Source organism: Eulemur rufifrons, chromosome 17 (assembly GCF_041146395.1).
Source record: "Eulemur rufifrons isolate Redbay chromosome 17, OSU_ERuf_1, whole genome shotgun sequence".
Taxonomy (NCBI): domain Eukaryota; kingdom Metazoa; phylum Chordata; class Mammalia; order Primates; family Lemuridae; genus Eulemur; species Eulemur rufifrons.
In genome coordinates this window covers 95336326-95357862 of record NC_090999.1, presented here as the reverse complement: position 1 = coordinate 95357862, position 21537 = coordinate 95336326, and the positions used below count along the sequence as shown (strand labels likewise).

At 45.6% G+C, this 21537-nt stretch overlaps 1 protein-coding gene across 2 annotated transcripts in view; it reads left to right on the top strand.

Moving 5' to 3' along the window:
* LOC138398241 (uncharacterized) overlaps window positions 1-21537 on the top strand; it is a 167044-nt gene that overhangs the window by 126420 nt on the left and 19087 nt on the right. The window lies entirely within an intron of this gene.

The window sequence follows — 21537 nt, the reverse complement described above, 5'->3', positions numbered from 1 at the left end:
CGCGGCCTCCAGGGCACCGTCTCCGCCTCCCGGCCGGCCGGACACGAGGAAGAGGACCGTGCGCCTGCGCGGAGCTAGAGTCTGGCCGGGCCGCAGCCCCGTTGGCCGGCGGTTGCGGTGGGGAGGGCTGCATCCGTCTTTCCTCCGGTCCCCAGCCCCACGCCTTTCCACATGGAGACGTGGCTCACGGTGCCGGGCCTAGCTGCAGCCGGTGCCCGGCGAGAGGCGGCCGCTCCCAAGATGTCGCAGATGGCCATGTCCGAAACCTAGGGTAGGGACCTGGCGGGCGGGAGTCGCGAGGGTGTCGGGGACGAAGGCCGGGCCAGGGGGGTCGCGGGGTCCCGGGACTGGACCCAGAGTCCGCTTTTGCAAGTTTCCTCCTGCTTTTTCTCCGTGCTTGCCTTCTTGGCGTTTTTCCTTTCTGAGTTTAAGTAGCTCAAGGTGGGGAAGCCAGAGTGATGCTCAGTCTCAGCTGCGGTATTTTCCCTCCCGGGCGATGTGAAGGGTTTAGGGCAATGCCTGTATTTCAGTGTGTTCCGCAAATACTCGGGCTTGACCTTTCCTGGTTTGGAATTCCTTTCTTTGCACTGGGATTACAATAAGAAGTTATCGACAGATTAATCCGTGTCTTCCTTGGAGGCCTCTTGCTTCCTTTATTTCTCTTTCAGGGGTGTTTAGCCTTTTCTAGGTTGCTTTGTGGCTCTTTATAACGTTGTCTTTTGTCTTGGTAAGACCGTAAACACCTTGAAAGCAGAGTACGGTCTGTTTAATCTTTGTTTCCCTGAATAGTGTTTCCCTTACAGCACCCAGACCTGGAGGGGCTGAACAAATATTTTTTGAATAAATGAAAGCTTTTCCACCCAATTCATATACGGTGTAGCTTTTTTTTTTTTTTTTACCTGCGTGGTAAAAATAAACAACTTGTACTTTGTTATTTGTTATCAGGGTTGAGGAGATGTTTGCGTACCAGCTGTAATCACTCTTTGGAATCTGATTTGGAGTTTTATAGTCCCAGAGAGGCTCAAGTTCAAAAATACATAGCTCCAGCCAAATCAGTCTTGTCTCCATCTGTCCTGGCATGCAGCTTCCTTCCCTTCAACAAACACAGTGGCATGGCATTAGGAGAGCAGGCACCATGCTTACTGCAGGAACACAACAGCTGTGTCTCTGGTCTCCAGTGGGGAATACAGGATTAACCCAATTATGACACGAATGAATAAAGACCAGGCAAGAGTTCTGAAGGAATGTGGTCTGTGAAAGTATGTAGAAAGAAAGTTGATTGGGTGCTTAGGGAGGCACTAACAAGGCAGCATGCGAACAGCTCAGGCCTGTGGAAAAGGCAGTTCAAGAAAGGGAGTGTGGTCAAGCACCAGGCTGGGGGGAGAGGTGAGGGGGAGGCAGGGAGGAGAGGGCCTTCAGGAGGGTTTCAGTGTGTCTCCTGAGAAAAATGGGAGATCTTGGAAGGGTTGGCCCGTGTTCGGCGACTCCTGTGACTGGTACTGCCCTGTTCTTGGTGACACTGGGCATGTCTGTTCCTAGAAGGCTTAGGAAACCATCCAGTAAGTCACTAGCTTTGTCAGGACAAGTGTTGCAAATGCTCCTGTGAAATGCTAATGCTCTGGTTCCATTTCTGTCAACTTGATGTTAGAATGTATTGATTATCTTTTTTCTTTCATTTTGAGATCTTCCTAGTTCTTGGTATAATAAGGAATTTTCAACTGAAACCTGGATGTTTTTGTTTTACATTATAAGACTTGGATCTTTTTTAGCTCATTTAATTGGCTTCCTTCCTTGGGTACTACCTCATCACCAGCAGGTGGGGGTAGAAGTCCAGATTCCTCCCTCGGCCTCCACTGACACATGAGAGGGATTCTTGTTACTGCTGGGTGGGGATGAAAATGTTCTAGTGCCCCTTCCCCCTGATCTCCCCTGACACAGCAGCAGGGGCAGGAGAAGAGCTCATTACCCAGACAGCAGAAAGCCCCAGCGCCCTACTTGGTCTTCTCTGACCCCCACCTCTGTGGGGGTGTTGGTGTGCCTTGGTAAAGCCTTGCCAGGGTGGAAGTTTAGGCTCCCCATTTGGCCTTTACTGGTGTGGGCCATGGTTTTTGCTGTGGTGCTTGGGTAGAGGAGAGTGGTTATTGTGTAAGAGTTTGCTTTCTTGTTCAGCTGCATCTTTCCTGGTCCTGTAGCTTCCAGAGAGAGCAGGCTTTTGTTGGGACGTTTTTCATCTGTACCCATTGGCATTTCTCAGTTACCAGCTTGTTCTCCTTCAAGTCTGAGATATATGAGGCAAAAGGAAAACCCAGGGAACTCAGCACCATAGCATCCCTCAGGCTGTGAAGTCCCCGGCCCGTCTGCCTTTTTCTCTCTCCCGTGCAGCGTCATCTTTTTATGTATAAGTGCAATCTGCCACGTCTCTTACACTCTCTTTCACGTGTTCTGTCTTCAACTCTCTATAATATATAAACACACACACATATATAGTGTCTAGGGTTTTTAGTTGTACTTAATGAGCGAAACAGGGAAAAGTACTTCTCCATCGTCCTGGAAACAGAAGTCCACCTTGGCTTTAAGGGTAGTTTTTGTACATCAAATGCTACATTAGGTTGTTTTCGTGCCCCCACCCCCCAGCCTGTGCATATAGGACCCCATTGCTTCTGACCTTTGGAGTCTAGACACCGAGTTTCTTTGTGGGGAATTTTTCCTTTCTTTTTAATTGCTTTTACAGCCTTTGTCTTTGGTCTGCAGTTTCACAATTACATATTTATGTATGGATTCTTATTTATTCACATGGTTCAAAGTTATTTTTTATTCTAATAGTCCTTTAATTTTCATTCTATAAAATTCTCAGCCATTAATTCTTTTAATGTTGTCTCTCTGCCCCCATTCTCCTGTTTTGTTTTTTTTTTTAATTCCAAAATGCCTTTTAGACCCTTTCCTTCAATCCTCCCCATCTCTTAAGTTCTCTTTCATATGTTCTGTCTTCAACTCTCTATACTGCTGCCTGGTAATTTCCTCCAGTTTCTATTCTAATTCACTAATTCTCTCCTCAGTCTTGCCCACTTTGCTTTCTAACCTATCCATTGAGTAATTTTAATTACTATAATTTTTATTTGTAGATATTCTAGATTCTATTAATAGAACTCTATTAATTCTTTCAAGACATCCTATTCTTTTTTTTTTATGATTCACTTCCTTTTTTGTGGTATTGATCATATTGAAGATACTTTATCAGGTTGTTCTTTTTTGTGTGTTTTGCTTTGTTTTGAGACAAGGTCTTTGTCACCCAGCTGAAGTGTGGTGCCACTATCGTAGCTCACTGCAGCCCCAAACGCCTGGCCTTGAGCAGTCCTCCTGCCTCAGCCTCCCCAGTAGCTGGGTCTACAGGTGTGAGTCTACAGGTGTGCACCACCATGCCTAGCTAATTTTTTTTATTTTTTGTAGAACAAGGTCTTGCTATGTTGCCCAGGCTGGTCTCAAACTCCTGGCCTCAAGCGACCCTCCTGCCTCAGCCTCCCAAATTGCTGGCATTACAGGTGTGAACCAGCACACCCAGCCTATCGATTTGTTCTTTTATTGAAATCCTGAAGGACTAAAGTACTGTCTGGCTGATTTACTCCTGGTGGCTTGTTTCCTTGAGTGTTTTGTGATCTTATGTTTATTTTTGAAGCAGCTGTGCGTGGGGGGATTGTGTGTGTGCTGGGTGAGGATGTGTCCTTCCAGAGTGATCTGCGTTTGCGTCTTCTGGGCATCTCAGTGATGCTCCTTTCTAGAGCCGCCTTTATTTTTGCTAATTTCCTAACTTGGGGGTTCGTTGTCCACATGGTTATTTAAGTTTGAATCCCAAGCCTACTTGTGGTGCCAGCCCATAATTAATTTTCAAAGGGGAACGTTTATCCCATTCTGCTGAGAGAGCAGGCAGAGTCAGGGAAGATTCCGTGCCTGCCTGAGCTAGTGAGTGTGCTTTGGTTTTTCATCTTACCCTTTCACTTCGGGCCTAACCCTGAAGAAAACTCGGATTCAGTTCTGTGCTCTCTCCGTCACGTGGACACCAGCTCTTGTCCCGTCCCACACTGACACTAAAGCCAATCCCAGACTAGCAGCCCCCACCCAAGGCCCCTCATTGCTTTTTTCAGTTTTTTCTCTGTTCTAAGCATCTGAAGATTTCCTAAAAGCTCAGCTATGCATTTTTAAAGTATGATATACTTTATCTAGCATTTTTATATGTTAATATTTGATCCCAAAAGGTTTTCACACAAAAAGATTTTATATTTACTCTAAATAATTATCTATTCGTTTGCTTATTTTTATTTTTAATTATTATGGATATATAAGCAGTTGCACATATTTATGGGATACATGTGATGTTTTGATACAAACATATAATGTGTAACATTTGAGCTACAACTGCAGTCTCCACCCCCTGGGCCATGGACTGGCGCTGGAATGTGGCCTGTCACTAACCAGGCTACACAGCAGGAGGTGATGGGCCGGAGGGTGAGCGAGCAAAGCTCCCTCTGTATTTGCAGCAGCAAACCATCACTCCCCAGTGCCCGCATCACCGCCTGCGCTCCGCCTCCTGTCAGATCACTGGGACGTTAGAGTCTTACAGGAGCACAAACTCTACTGTAAACTGCGCGTGCGAGGGATCTGGGTTGCACACTCCTTGTGAGAATCTGATGCCTGGTGATCTGAGGTGGAGCTGAGGCGGCGATGCTAGCACTGGGGAGTGGCTGCGAATACAGATTATCATTAGCAGAGAGAGGTTGCATTATGGTGAGTTGTGTAATTGTTATATATTACAGTGTAATAATAATAGAAATATAGTACACAATGAATGTAATGCTCTTGAATCATCTGAAACCATACCCACCCCATTCATGGAAAAATTGTTTTCCATGAAACTGGTCCTTGCTAACAAAAAGGTTGGGGACCATTGAGCTACAAGATTCAGAATATGAAATATTTGTTGGAGTCATGACATATTTGTAAATATGGAAATTATATATCTTTTGTCCAGCAAGGTACGGTTCAATAGATATATTACCCTTTGGCTAGTTGAGACTATGATGCAATCTGGATAGTAATAATAATAGAGTATATTTAAGCAAAATTACCGTAGCAGAAAATGATGATTTTTTTTTTATGAGACAGAGTCTTCCTCTGTCACCCAGGCTAGAGTGCTGTAGCATCAGCCAAGCTCACAGCAACCTCAAACTCCTGGGCTTAAACAATCTCCTGCCTCAGCCTCCCAGGTAGCTGGGACTACAGGCTTGCACCATGACACTTGGCTTATTTTTTCTATTTTTAGTAGAGATGGGGTCTCACTCTTGCTCAGGCTGGTCTCCAACTCCTGAGCTCAAGCGATCCTCCCACCTCAGCCTCCCAAAGTGCTAGGATTACAGGCATGAGCCACCACACTCGGCCTGGAACAAATTTTTCTTAAAGTCCATGCTTATCTATGTGAATAGTTTAAGTTCCAGGATTACACGGATTTGTGAAATTTGTTTTTCTATGTGTCTATGTACAGAAACATTTGAATCTTTAAACTGTGTTATACATTGTTCTTTGTCTCTCTTAAGACTTACTATTGCCTACATATTACCAGCTTCTTTACCTGGTTTTCTTCTTCTCTTCACAACTTATACAATGTATTGGGCTTTATTTCTTAAATAGAAGAGGATATTGAACAAGACTCAGAAATTTCAATATTCGGGCTGGGTGTGGTGGCTCATGCCTGTAATCCTAGCACTCTGGGAGGCCGAGGCGAGAGGATCGCTCGAGGTCAGGAGTTAGAGACCAGCCTGAGCAAGAGTGACACCCCATCTCTACTAAAAATAGAAAGAAATTATCTGGACAGCTAAAAATATATATAGAGAAAAAAATTAGCCGGGCATAGTGGCACATGCCTGTAGTCCCAGCTACTTAGGAGGCTGAGGCAGAAGGATCGCTTAAGCCCAGGAGTTTGAGGTTGCTGTGAGCTAGGCTGACACCACGGCACTCTAGCCTGGGCAACAGAGCGAGACTCTGTCTCAAAAAAAAAAAAAAAAAAAACACAACAAGAAATTCCAATATTCTTGTTAGCCTGGCAAGCTTGACCATTTTCCCTTCAATTTCTTGGGTTGTAAAAGTATTCAATGAAAATGATTAAGCCTGGCATGCATTATTTATTTGTTTATTTTTATTATGGCAAAATATAGGTAACATAAAATATACATTTTATGTGTACAGTTCATTGGCATTAAGTACATTCACATCGTTGTACAGACGTCACCACCATCCACCTCTAGAGCTTTTTCATCTTCCAAACTGCTGCTGATCCCCATTAGGCAACAGTTTTCACTTTCCCTCCTCCTGCTCCTGGCAACCACAATTCTTCTTTGTGTCTCTATGAATTTGACTCTCATTTAAGTATTTGTCCTTTTGTGACTGGCTTATTTCACTTAGCACAGTGTCTTCAGGGTTCATCCATGTTGTAGCATGTGTCAGAATTTCTTTCCTGTTTAAGGCTGAATAATACTCTGTGGTGTGTATGTACCACATATTGTTTATCCATTCATCCCTCGGTGGACCTTCTGCCTGTTGTGAATAATGCTGCTATGAATACCAGTGTGGCATGCAGTGAGAAACATAAAACTATTGACATTTTTAACTGCTGGCATAATCTAATAGCGCTATTCTTTGAGTTCAATTGCCTATAACCATCTGAATATCACGAGAAGTTGAATAGGCTTCACCTCTGAGTGATGATGAATATAGTTCTTAAGAAACAGGCAGGGCACAGTGGCTTATGCCTGAAATCTCAGCACTTTGGGAGGCCAAGGCAGGAGGATTGCTTGAGGTCAGGAGTTCAAGAACAGCCTGAACATCATAGCAAGACCCCACCCCCCTCCCCTACAAAAAATAAAAAAAATACTAGCCAGGTACGATGGCATGCATCTGTAATCCCAGCTTCTTAGGAGGCTGAGGCAGGAGGATCACTTGAGCCCAGGAATTTGAGGTTGCAGTGAACCACTGCATTCTAGCCTGGGCAGCAGAGCCAGACACTGCCCCAGAGTGGCAGGGCTAGGCCAAATGTCAGGAAAGAAACAGACTATTGGAGCTTAATGTGGGGAGAGAAGGTAGCCAAAGTTAGGGAGTGTTTGATCTGGAAAAGGAGGCGCGAACAAGGGAGCCAGGACTACGGAGCAGGATGTTCCAGGCCACACGATGAGCTGGGCAGCAGTGGGGCTTGGTGGTGGTGAGTCAGGACCGTGGGTGAGGGGTGGGCTCGGCAGTGGAGTGAAAGGGAGAGGGAGTTGGTGTCCTCCTAAACTCTTAAGTTACTGTGCTAAGCAGAACTCAAGTTCTTTGCTAACCAGAAAAAGGAAAGTGACTCACCAAGGGCAGTATGGGGCCACTGATGCTACATCCTGCTAATTAACAAATTCCATGTTGGAAATCCTTTAAGTCCACTTGATAGAAAATAATACCCCAAATTAAATATATTACTCTGTGTAAGGAAGAAATGAAGAGCACTCTCTACATTGAACCAGACAGATTTTACCCTTGAAGTACTGACCCAAACGTGGGTTAAGCTGTCCTTCTCACAGGCCGCAAGTTACAGGTGAAGGAATAGAAGCAAGACCATACAAATCTGCAAGTGCAGGTGAAACTTATACCTATTAGTTTTTTTAAGAGACAGGATCTCGCTCTGTCACCCAAGGTTAGAAATACCCATATTTTTAAAAAGAAAGAAGTGGACTCCTCTGATTCTATCAGGCTTATTGTTTTGTACAAATAAAACTCTTAAAATTTTCTAGACGAATTTTCTTACAACTGAGTATGCATATTTCTTTGAATAGTGGCTAGCAAAGGAACAAGTTTCATTCATTACAAGAGTTTTTAAACTTCCAACTTCAAAAGAAATTGTCCAGAAAGCAGAGTTTGGAAACCCACTGAAGTAGCATGTAAGCCAAATATCAAAATGCTCAAGTGTAAAAAATTAAAAAGGTAAGTCAAGATTTTATTGTCATTTCACAAGATACTTAGTTACCTCATTTTTTGTTATATTCACAGCTAAGATTTCATTAAATTTTATGATCATAGCCTAAGAATAAATTCACAGTACCCATTTTGAAGTTATTTTTCATAGTATCTTTTTGTCTTGCAGATTTTTTGTTTAAGTTCTTGGTGATTGGAAATGCAGGAACTGGCAAATCTTGCTTACTTCATCAGTTTATTGAAAAAAATGTAAGTGACATCAGTCATTCTTTTGTGCATGTCTTCTGAGAGTGCTCTCTTGCTCAGATTCCTTTACAGCTAGAAACTCTGATTTTGTTTTCCAGAGGAAATAAACCATAATTTAAAAGTACTTTATGAGATTGTATTATTAAACTTTTAGTAATGTGACTTTTTGTTTTGAGCATTTCTATTTAGTAATGGTTCAGTGTACAGTTACTCACACTGTAAGTTTTCCTGATGCCAACAGATAACATGGTGACGGGGAAAGAAGCAGAGAGATTCTCTGGCAGGGACCCCGTTCCTGACAGAGTGGCTAGAGGCGCCCTGGGCGTACACTGTAGATAAAATACTAGCATTGGGTCCTCACTGTGGCCAGCAGTGAAGGGAGTGACTGTCATCAGCACTGCTTTGCAGGCCAGGAAACAGGTTCAGAGAGGCTGGTGTGTGCGCTGGGGCAGTCACCTTGTGACCCCAGGCTCTTGACCACACCGCTGTCCTTTGCCATCGACTCTCACTGCTTTGCTGAGGGAAGTTGAATTTTTTATTCCAAACTCTGTGAGGCCTTGGAAGATTGTAGAAGACTGTAGGTTTGAAAGGCCCTTAAAATAAATAGTGCTTTTATAATAATGGAAAGAATTGTGGAGAAAGACCTGTTTATTTAATGGCAGTCTGGTGAAGGTTAAAAAATAGAAGTAATTTAATGAAGTGCATCTTAAGCAAATATGCACGAGCTACTATAAGTGGAGGGTGAAGAGGGGAGAGAGCCGGTATGAGATGTCTTGGCGGAGAGCTTTGAAGAATAAAATTCTAAGAACTTACTCTGCTACTTCCTTTTCACCAATCTAGAGCTTGTTGGAGCCTGTGTTTAGTGACATGGACGCAGCATGGGTTAGTCACAGAACCTGTCCTTACTGAATCTAACAAGTATTCATTCACTGGGTGGTCCAGGTTTCTGTGCAAGTTGCCAAGGTTTTGCATTGTACGGCCTTAGAAAGGAATATCCCAGAAGATATTGGGCCACGTACCAAGTTTATGTAATCATTCTCTCCTGGGAGGAGAGCTCCCCCGAAGGGTCCTTCCCAGCTCCTCACACGGAGTGATTCCGGGAAGGTCTGATACGATTTCTCTCATGGCCGTGTTGGAATCAGGGTGCTCCTGACCTTTATTTGTGGCCTTCTGAAGGCTCCTGCCCGGTGTCCTGCCTGGGAGCTTACTCCTGGTGGGATGCCCACGCTCACTCAGTGCCGTCTGGGCGTGAGACAGGCTGGCAGCGTGCAGCCAGCCACCCCCTCCTCCAGGAAACAGCACATCCAATTGCCAAGTGGCGTCCCTGATTTCTGGAACAATTAGATTTTGTTCTATAGTTAAAAAATATAAATTAGTCAATGGACTGTATAGCCCTGATATTTGATTGTAGTTTATCCTTTCATCATCACTGAAATCTTCTTTTACAGGCAGTGTATTCCAGTTGGGTTTAGCGAAATACTTATTTTGCCTGTCTCCTGCCCATTCAAACAGTTAGTATTGATTTCTCCAGCAAATTCTTTCCAAATTATTGCCCTGTAACAGTAAAATTAATGAAAATTCTAACATCTGTAATATGCATAGAGTTTTGGTTTTTAGGTTTGTTCAAGGGATTTTTTTGGTTCAACTTTTTCCTCCTTTTTCTTTAATCTTTGGTGTCTTCTCACATTTCCTTTGTGGGCTACAGTGCTTTTCCTTCCTTTGACTTTTATTTTTTTAGAATATCTGTCTATTCAAATACAGTAGTTGAAACTATCACCACCTCATTACCAACTGAGTTCCAGACCTGACCCTGGGCAGAACACCCTCCTGAACAGCATGCTGGTGTTCAGACAGGCACTGTCTGTGAGCACCTTGATGGTGCCCAGCTGGGTATGGTTCTGATATGGCATGGCCACCTCTAAGCCTAAGCTTGCAAATGTGTGAAATTTGTTTAGGGATTTCCAGAAAAAGCTTTATCATCTCTTTGAGAGTAGGGACTGTATGTATTGTATTTAAAACAGTGAATGCTTCTTATCAGTGACCTATCTGAGGAATGAATGGCTAAAGTAATTTCTATTTTCCATTGACCGTTGACTTTAGTGTTACTTGTTTTAATCTGTAAGCCTATTACCTTAATGTTGTAAAATTAAATATCTTGTTCTTGTTTTTCTTTTTTAGTCAAAGATGACTCAAATCATACAATAGGAGTGGAATTTGGTTCAAAGATAATAAATGTTGGTGGTAAATATGTAAAGTTACAAATATGGGATACAGCAGGACAAGAACGATTCAGGTAGTTTTTTCTTTAACTTAAAAAATATTTGAATATTGGATTTGAAATAATTATATTTTCTCAATATATAAGGTTAAGACCCTCTCCTAACCCCCCACCTTCCTTGTGCTGATTTCAGAAATGTCACCTCTGGAAACTGATTGATGAGACAGCTAAAATTCAGTTTAGCTCCATACACCATTGATTCACTAAAGAACATAGTAGAGTCTCGGTGCATCGTAGTTTAGAACATCATTCTCAGGAGGATGTGGCGCTGTGTGTTCCGCAGTATGCTTTTAGGTTAAAATCAAGGCAAACTAATGGTGCAATTTTTTTCTATATTTCACTTTTAAAGGAGAATTTTTAAAAGCCTCTTGTGAGGGTTTTGTTTTGTTTTATATTAACTAGAGCATGTTCTCGTGGTTGATACACAACCCACAAAATATTCTTTCCTCCACCCTTTTATTACAATACAGTCACAACTGATGCTCACAATGATGACTTCAGATCACTGCAAGTGAGGTTATATGTTTAGTATTTTAATTGTTTTTTGCACAGATGCACAAAGTCAGAACAGATATCCACCATTTCAAAATTCAGTGAAATAAAACTGAGCCTACTGTAAACATTTTACTTAATTAAAGTTCAGCATATATTATATACTAAATGCTCAATAATTGCTTATAAAATATTTTAACCATCTTTAATCACAGTCATTCTTCTGGAAGCACTGATTAAACATGGTGGATTCAATCAGATATTTATGTCTTTCCCTCTCTGAACCCCACTGAAATGACTATAAAGCAACTGAAATAGCATGTACTCAAAAAGGCCAAAATGGGGAGAGTACACAACTATGATTGACAGGTTTCTGACAAAACAGTAAACATGGGAAGTGGCTGGTGCACAGCAAGGTGGAGGGAGCTCCGTCTTAACCACTGGGAGGGAGGAAACCATTTCTCCCTGCTGAGTCCCAGAAAAGGTCAGGATTTGGAAGCATCAAGTTCTGGGGTGGGGGTGGGGGTAAAAGTGCTCATGCACACGCAGAATAAAAGGTTCAGTCTCTAAGTTGAAATACGGTCTAGACTCAAGGTCATAAGATACAGTGCAGGGTAGGGGCAGGGTGAGATCTGAAAAGAGGGAAGTTAAGCGAAAGTGTCTGAACCCTAACCCTCTTCTCCCACCTCTCCCCTAGTTGCTGGTAGCCAGGTGTATCCATCCCAGGCAGGAGACAGGATTCTTATCTGTAGAACAATGAATAGCCCAAAAGGAAAGGAGGCTTGAAGATACTGACATTTTGGTTTCCCAGTGAAACAGTCTCCATCTAATCATCTGACAGTGAAGTCCTCCAAGCCCACCAGCTCCACCCAGACATAAAGAGTTTCTTTTAGGCTTTTTCATTCCTTGCTCTTAATATAAATGATCAGATGGAAATTTGAAGGAAAGTTTCTATAATAAAGAGAAAGCCCAAAGTAAAAAAAAGCTGGAACGTATAGAAAACAGGAAAAAATACACTTAAAAAACTACAGTATTCTCAGAAATAAGAGCAGAGATTGCATTCAAGTACATAATAAGAACAAAATGATATTTTAAAAGATCAACCAGAATAATAGTGTAAGCAGGGTAGCGATCTCCCAGAAAGTAAAACAAGAAACTCGAGGTGACAAGTGAAAGAGACAACACAAAGAATCCCACAGAATTAATCCAGGAGCTGTAAAGCCTGCATGTTAGGAGTTCCAGAAGAGAGAAGAGCAGAGGAAAACTATTCCCTGAAGGAATGAGATTCCAGATTGATTGGCAAATACAAATGAGTGGGAAGGTCCAGACCAGGGCATGTCATGTGAAATTTCAGAATGCCAGGGATGAAGTAAAGATCCAAAAAGGTTCCAGGAGGGAAAGCAGTCACATATAAAGTACTGGAAATTGGGATTGCGTTGGCAATTCCATTGAGCAGCAATGTTGGAAGCTGATACAAATTGGCACATTGCCTTCAAACCTCAATGCAAAAGAATTTTTTCAACTTAAAATTCTAATCTTAGCTAAACTGTAAGTGTGAGAATAAAATCTGAATACCTTCAAATATGCAAGAATGGGGAGGAAACAAAGGTTATCTTTCTTAGAAGTGTACTTTCTTAGAAAGTTCGGAAGGGTATGCTTCACCGGTGTGAGTGCAGAGAGGGGACCGTGAGGCCAGCAGGGGGCCCAGCCCAGGAGGACAGCACAGGTCTGGGGACAGTGGAGGCAGAGCGAGAGGGCACTCAGGGTGTGGCAGTGCTGCCTTCCTGGGAGACGAGAGTGACAGGAAAGGAAGGCTGGTTGGCTGTAAGTGGGCTAACCCTCCTAGCGAAGCAGAGAAGCAATAAGCTCTAATATTAAAAACTCCAATAGTTTCCGAAGCATTCTGTAGAAATAAGGACGCAAATACCAGAAGAAAGAAAACTGTAAGAGAGTAGAAGTTTTTGTTCATTTGTTTTTTCTATGCTCAAAGTAGTGTCTAGCACGTTACGGGCTCAATATGTTTTCTTTAAATGACTTAGTCAATTGAAGAGGAAAAATCACACACCTGAAGGAGGTGCTCACCTCGGGAGAGGCCTCCGGGAGGAACGAAGCAGGAGGTGGCTGTGCTTTGTTTCAAGACTTTTAGTAACATTTTACTTTAAAATTATCTACATGTGTTACATTGGTTGAAATTACTTTTGCAAAAAATTTTAACTCCTCAGGGAAGTATTTTTAAATCCTTAAATTTATATACGTGAATAACTTATACAAGAATCCTTATGTCAAGACAGTTGTGAGGACATTGGTACTTTAAGACAGGAGTCTGCCATCCTCCTCATTTGCCAGCAAATTAATAAATTTCTACTTTTTCTCCTCAAAAAAAAAAAAGGTAGTGTTGTAAAATAAATTCTAGAATAAATTTTCAAGAAGGAGATGTAGTACAGCTCACCTGGGTGCCTGCTGAGCTGGAAGAGAAGAGCTGCCTCTTCCCATGTGTGGGAAGCGCGGCCTCCCCCTGCCCTCGTGGCCACGGCCAGGCTGCGGTTCCTGAGACGGGTGCCCCGGGCAGCAGTCGCGAGGTGGGAAGGGCAAGCTCCGCGCCGCCACCTGCCTTGGAGTCTAAGGGTGGTGCCCTTTGCAAGTAGCAAAGGAAGGATGAGCAGTTTTGTTTGTTTTCTGCAAGCCTACAGTTTTCTTTATTGCCCGAGGGTAGGCACTGTTCCTTTCTGTCTTTGGCGTCCTCTTTTCCTGCCACCAAGCGTGAGGGGCTTTCTTCACACCAGCCACTCTGACTTTCTGACGCCAGCTGGGTGTCCAAGCACTAAACTCAATTCTGATGCCACCAGAGTTAACAAAGACCGTACAGGTTAAGGACGCAGTCCCACAAAACTGTCCCCTGCTACAGATGCTGGTCACAAATGGGGAGCCCGGATACCTGCGCTTCTGCCCGGCCATCTCCAAACTGGGTGGTTCCCACAGCCCCGCCACACCCCCTCTTCAGGTTTGAGGGTTCACTGTGACGACTCACAGACCTCAGGGAGACACTTCCACTGCCCAGTGTGTTACGTGGGAGTCAGTGCAGGGACAGCCATGGAAGAGATGCACGGGGCAGGGGGCAGGGGGCGTCCACAGAGCTGCCGTGCCCTCTCGGGACACTGCCTTCCAGGACCCCCGTGTGTTCACCAACCCAGAGGCGCTCTGAACCACCTCCTTGTGGCTTTTGTGGAGGCCTCATGACGCAGGCCTGGTTGTCAACTCAGCCTCCAGCTCCTCGTCCCTCCCCAGAGTTTGGGGGGGCGGGGCTGGAAGTTCTACCCTCTGATCACAGGTTGGTTCCCTGGACACCATCCGCCAGTCAACTCATTAGCTACAAAAAACATTCTTATCTCTGAGAAAATCACTGAAGTTCTAGGAGCTCTGTGCCCAGAACCTGGGACAAAGACCCCAAATGTGTTTCTTTTTTATGATTGTTATGCTGCAGTTATTTTTTATTCTGCCAACATTGTGGGGTGTTTACTGGTTACCTAGTGGTGCCCTGGGCCCTGCGCCAGCACCAGGATACTCTGGTGAGCGGCCGCGGAGCCTGCCTGCTGGAAGGGCAGACGGCCGGCACGGAAACACGCAAAACCACGTGTTACCAAGTGGGATAGGTGCAGCAGAGGGGACAGCACAGGAGTTGGAGGGTGGGATCCTGCTCGGATGACCTCCCTGAGGATATGGTGTTTGGTGGGACCCAAAGGACAAGGAAAACCAGCCTTGTGACAAGGCCAGACGGGTGGAGGGGCTGGGAGCAGGGAAGAGTGGGACCGGGGGCCTGGTACAGTGGGTGGGGGGACGGCCTGAGCACAGGGCTGGCTTTGAGGATTGGGCTGCCCTGGAGAAGGACTGAGGCCCGCGTGGCAGCGGGGTGGCTGCCAGGTGACCGCAGCGTGGGGGCAGAGGCCTGGCAGTGGTCGGGTGCGGAGGGTGCAGGTGACAGGGGAAGGCGTGCCTGGAGCAGGACGTGTGCGGTGTGAGGGACGGGACTTGGCCGGCGGATCGAACGTGGAGGTGGATGAAAAGGAGTCGAGGATACACGTGGGGGTGATTTGCTTTGGAGCCTGGGTGGGGAGTGATGCCCCTTCCGAGGCCAGCGTGGGCCTGGAGGGAGGGACCAAAAGGAATTCTGTCTTGTAACTGTGAAGTTTGCCGTGGTTATGAGGCAGTCTCATGGCCCTGTGGGGGCATCAGTGGGGTCTTAGTGAAGCAGTCTGAGCTGGAGATAAAATTTGAGTCGAATGTCACCAGGAAAGAGAGCCCAGGACCCATGCAATGGAGCTGCAGTCCCAGCAGGGCAGATTGAAGAGGGTCCGGCGCTGGGGCGGCAGTGGCCGGCGACAGGAGCGAGACCTGGAGACGGCGGGCCGCAGAGGCCGGGTGGACGAGGACAGAAGTGCCCACTAGTTTTGGGTGCACGGAGCTGGGGGCCCTCTGCAGGCTGCTGCGGGAAGTGTCAGAGACACACGCCAGGGCGGGCGCAGCAGAGAAGGCAGCGAAGGCAGGCTGAGAACTCCGGGCGGCCCAAGGGAGAGTGGCTGACAGGACCACAGCATGTTTTTGGTTTGGTGTTTTAGGATGGGAGGTGCCAGGGCCACCTTTATTTTGCTACTAGAAAAAAGATATAGCAAAGGGGGAGAGGTTGGTAATGCGGGGGAGAAAGCGTGTTACTGAGAGAGAACAGTCCCGCAAATGTGTGCAGGGCGCGGGGCCGGGGCTTGGTCTCCTGTCTGGTGACGGGCAGCGGTGACTGTGGATCCCAGCCGGGAGACGAGGCTGTTCCCATCTGAGGACATCCCTGTTCTCTAGAAGAGGCGGAGGAGACTTTGGGGAGCCGCCTGGGCTTGGCGGTGGCTCTCTTCTGCCTGCAGACGCCTCACCCTCCTCAGGAGTCTCAAGGGTGACATCCACTCAGAGCTGCTTCGGCCCTCAGAGAACGTCCTCCTGTCCCAGGCCGCCCTCCCCACCTCCCTGTCGTTCCTGTGACCTGGTTTCAGACAGCGTAACTCCCACACGTATGTTCAGTGTCTTTGAATCATTTCTGTTTTAGAATAATGTCTGCCCTGAGTTGTGGTTCACTAAACAAATGTGGGTGTTTTTGTGGGAAGATGGTATTTAGCAGTGAGGGTCTCAGCTGGTTGGAAGTAAAGCCAGTGTCACTCTTCCAGGTCTGTGACAAGAAGTTACTACAGAGGCGCAACCGGGGCGCTCCTTGTCTACGACATCACCAGGTAATGCCAGCTGCCAGGGTGGAGGAGGCCGCCCGGCGCTGGCAAGGCGCCCTCTGTGCCGTGTGTGTCCGGGGCAGGCAGCGCGGCTGTCACCCAGGAAGCCCCTTGCCCTTACATCTGGGTCTTACAGGTCTCGGAATGAGCCCCCACCACTATTTTACCACATAGAGAAACACGTTTGTAAGGGTTCAGGTAGATTAAGCAAATCTTGATGTTTCATTACATTTCTTAACATGATGCCTGGACACTTTCCTCAAGGTTCACGAAGCTTTCTGTGTGGTGAGTTCTTAGAAGTGAGTTACTCTGGGCTGAGATTGCCTGGATTCCAGTCCTGGTCCCGTTACTAGCTGGGTGGCCTCCCCAGGCAAGGTGCTTCAGCTGCCTGGACCTTGGTTCCCTGGTCCGTAGATGAAGGTGATAATAATCATGTCATCCTTGTGAGGTTATTGGAGGTTTAAATTAAGTTAACGTGAAACATTCATATTGTAGCTATTAGCTACATATGGCAATTTAAACGAAATTAAATAAAGTAAAAAATTTAGTTCTTCAGTTGCACTGGCCACATTTCAAGTGCTCGGTGGCCACATGTGGCTGGTGCCTATTGTGTTGGACAGTGCAGGTTAGAGAACATTCCTGCCCTGAAGAAATTCCATCAGATAACACTGATCTCAGTGTTGCTAGCACGGATCTAGAAAGGTGTCATCTAAACGGTATCCTCAGGGGTTCCTTCTAGGTGGGAACCAGTGCAGTGAGGGGACATCACCGGGCTGCTTCACTGTTCCAGGCTGTGTCCTCAGAGCTGGGTGCTCTGGGAGAAGGCAGGCAGCTCCCGGCCCAGCCCGCACTGCGCTTGCCCGGTGAAAGGCTCAGCTTGCTAAAGTGTGAAGTCATCAATCAGGGTATCAAAGTGTCATGGTCAGAAATTTGTCCTTAGCACATGAGAGCTGAAAATAGCAGGTCTGAGAGTCGGTCCTGGCTTTACCACTGGCTGCTGTATGACTTTAGGCAACTTAATTAATCTCTCTGGGCCTCAGGTTTCTCATGGAAAAGGGGGGGGGGGTAATAGCAGTCCATCACAGAGTCCTTATAAAGCGTCAGTGCGATAAATTCCTACAAAACAAAGTGCCAGCACGTTGCAGGGTTGACTCGGTGGCAGCCATCAGCTGTCGTCTTGCTCACCAGTCATTGTCTGAACTGTGCCTGGCACATACTAAGAGCTCAACAGATATTCGTAAAACAAAGGAAGGAAATTCTGTTTCCTTTTGCTTGAGCAAACAAACAACAACAAACTCTCTGGCTTATTGTCTCATTTTTCTGGAAACAAAACAAAACAGACCCTGGGGGTGTGTCATATACTTGGTGCATTCAGGTTATTTGAGTTACCTTAAAGGTGTTGTTGCCATTACCCCAAAATGTTGAAAAGCAGTGTGAGTAGTGAGAATGACTGGAAAGAGTTGCTAGTTTTATAAAATACATGTACTATGTTCACAATCTTATATTACGCAGCCGAGAAACCTACAATGCGCTTACTAATTGGTTAACAGATGCCAGAATGCTAGCGAGTCAGAACATTGTGATCATCCTCTGTGGAAACAAGAAGGACCTGGATGCAGATCGCGAAGTTACATTCTTAGAAGCCTCCAGATTTGCTCAAGAAAATGGCAAGTGACCTTTCATCTCTTATTGTTTTTCAAATGGCAAATTTGGGGGGTAACAACATTTCTTTGGGTTTAAAACATCTGTTGGAGTTTCAAGGTTATATTTAGGAAATGTAGAGTTTGAGATTGTTTTTACTATAAATTTAGACTTATTTAGTGTATTTGCAGTATATTGCATTCTGCCTACAAAAGTTACTATGATGACAAAAGCAAATCTATTAACATTCTGTAATGACTTTTTAGTATTAGATCTTTGAATATTAGAGATCTTGAGTTAAAGTGAAATTTATTTATTTATATATATGTGGGGAGGGGGCAGTGGAGAGAGAGAGAGAGAGACACACACACACAGGGTCTCGCTCTGTTTCCCAGGCTGGAGTGCAGTGGCGTAATCATAGCTCACTGCAACCTCATAACTCCTGGGCTCAAGCAATCTTTCTGTCTCAGCCTCCTGAGTAGCTGGGACTACAGGCATGCACCACCACACCTGGCTAATTTTTTGTTTCTATTTTTAGTTGTTCAGCTTAATTTCTTTCTATTTTTGGTAGAGACGGGGTCTCACTCTTGCTCAGGCTGGTTTCAAATTCCTGAGCTCAAGCTGTCCTCCTGCCTCCGCCTCCCAGAGTGCTAGGATTACAGGTGTGAGCCACCGTGCCGGGCCAAAATTCAGACATTTTAAGTAACTTTAAGTTTTAGAACCAATCAAGAACTACAATATCCTAATATCGGTGTTTGATGGGATTCTAGGACTACCGGATTACATTCTTGGAAACTGACTAGTTTCTTGCTAAGAAAATAAACATGAGAGAAACACATAAGCCAGAATCATGACAGTTTTCAAAGATCTGTTTAGAAATACAGAAGCTAAGAATGTTAAAAGCACAAAAGGAATTTTCATGTGACCTAAATGTCCACATCTTTACAAGTGAGGGCACAAGAGGCTGGAGAGGTCATGGTTTGCCTGGAGAGCAGCGGAACAGGCCTGTCTGTGAGGACCAGCAGCCCCTCTGCTGGGTAAAAGGAGCGCTCATTCCTATAAGGCCTCTCCACGGGCGGAGTGACAAATTGCGACACAGTCCCCTAGAAAGTACAAAGACGTGTAGATTGTACTTGTGGTAACATACAGATCGTTTGAAGAAGGAAATTGCTGCTTTTGGCAGAGCCGCGTGGCCGGCGCCTTCTCCCGCTGGGCAGTCGTGCCGGCTGCGGAAGCCTCGTTGCTCCTTCCGTCTCTCCAGTGGATTAAATGCCAGCACAAGATGGCAGCTGCTTTTCAGAAAAAGTTCGAATGCTTCTAACATTTTAAAAAACATAACTGACACATGTTTATTTTGTATTTACAGAATTATATAGTTTTCTGTCATATTTTGTCTGCTGTTCTAACAATGCTAAATGGGCTTCTAGTAAGTGAAAATTATGATTCGCCTTCTAAATGTGGTGTTGTATTTTGTTTGATATCAATTTCAGAGCTGATGTTTTTGGAGACAAGTGCGCTAACGGGAGAATGTAGAAGAGGCTTTTGTACAGTGTGCAAGAAAAATACTTAACAAAATTGAATCAAGTAAAAGCCTCTCCATTAATAAACTTCTAGCACAGTAATATCGCCTTTTAATATTTTCAGGAGCAATTTGGTTAAAGAATATTCTCTCTGCGCCTGCCAACCTAACACCGCCACTTACGGGTTTGCAGCTCAGGTCCCGTGGCTGCGGTGAACGCCGCCCTCTGGCCAGGATGGTTTCCGCAGCGATGAAAGGGATGAGAGACCAGCTCCACTGTGGCGGGGGGCAGTCAAGGTTTCAGGCAGCGTTTGCTCCTAGAGCCACAGTCTCCGTGGGGTCCTTCGCTTAAAGGAGGAGGAATGGGCCTTTGTCCACTCTCTGTCAGCAACATGCCGGGTCTGTTGGGCCCGTGGCCACATGTAACGGCGTGATCGGCGCATCGTGAAATGTTGGCGGTTGCAAATGGGGCATCATGGAGCTGTGTAGTCAGGAGTCATTTTATTTCTGAAGCTAACTGAGCATGCCTCAATTGTAACGTGCCTCGTTTTTATATTTGTTGCTTCGGTAAAAATAACTTGAAATAACTCTAATGTGGGCAACTGATGAAATACTACGTAGTTGTCCCTTACTAGAGTTTTTATTTAAATATTACCAAACATATGTGGGTATTCACTTTTTAATTAATTCATTCAAATATCTGAGTGCCTATTCTTTGCCAAGTGCTGGGATACAAAAATTAATCACAATTCTTGCCCTCAAGAAACCATCTTTCAAGGGAGACAATCAAAAGATAATGATAATCCTGTGAGGCTGATGCAGCGATTGAGAGATGCGCAGGCCCCTGGCGTAACGGAGAAGGGGAAACTGCCCCACCCAGAGGATGGAGGTAGTGTGTGGGGGGGGAGGCCTCCAGGAAGAGGTGATAGCTGAGCTCAAACTTTCAACGTATAAGGAAGAGTGAGCCAGCAGGGGAGTGAGGGGGAGGGAGTGGCAGGAGGGAAGGCTGAAGAAAGGCAGGAGCCAGCCAGTGGCCCTCATCAAGGATCTAGAACTTTTTCCTATAGGTTATGGGTTCTCAGTGCTGGCTGGGTGCTAGAGTCGCTGGGATGCGTGGGAAACTGTAATCCCAGGCCCCACCTGTAGGGACGCCAACTTCACTGGGCTGAAGTATGGTTTAAGCATCAGCATTTTTACATGTTCTCTCGTGTGATTCTAATGCTCAGCCAAGACTGAGAATCACTTCAGTGGTGGGGTGGGGTCAGCTGACGAGTGACGTGGTCAGGGTGTGACTTGACATCCGTCATGTAGTAGGTGGTTATGTTGAGGACAGATTGAAGGGAGGACAGGGCTAGAGGCCAGGATATCAGTTAAGGCATTTTTGAGTAATGTGAGTAAAAAATGACTGATTAAAGCTCAACAGGGGCCGGGCGCGGTGGCTCATGCCTATAATCCCAGCACTCTGGGAGGCCGAGGCAGGAGGATCGTTTGAGCTCAGAAGTTCAAGACCAGCCTGAGGAAGAGCGAGACCCCGTCTATACCAAAAAAAAAAAAAAAAAAAAAAAAAAATAGAAATTAGCTGAACAACTAAAAACATAGAGAAAAAAAGATTAGCAGGGCATGGGTGGCGCATGCCTGTAGTCCCAACTACTCGGGAGGCTGAGGCAGGAGGATCGCTTGAGCCCAGGAGTTAGAGGTTGCAGTGAGCTAGGCTGATGCCCCGGCACTCTAGCCCGGGCAACAGAGCGAGACTCTGCCTCAAAAAAAAAAAAAAAATCAGGGAAGCAGGCGTCCTTGCCTTCTTCATTGCGGGCCCAGCCTACTGGCAGGTTCTCCACAGGAAGAAACGTAACTGGACTAAAGAAAATTCATGTCAAGAAGGCACAGCAACTGGGCACACAATGCCCCAGATATGAACCTACCTTTGCAGACATTTCAGAAAAACTGCTGCACAATCAGCAAACGTGCAGGATCCATTGAAGAGCTGCCTGGGGCTGTGGGGTGACCCAGGGTTATGGGTCCCTGTGTGCTGTGTGTCCTGCCTGCACCTGACAGGGCATCTGGGGGGGTCTCTTTCTCCTTAGCTCCTCACTTGTCAGTGCACTTTGCACTGC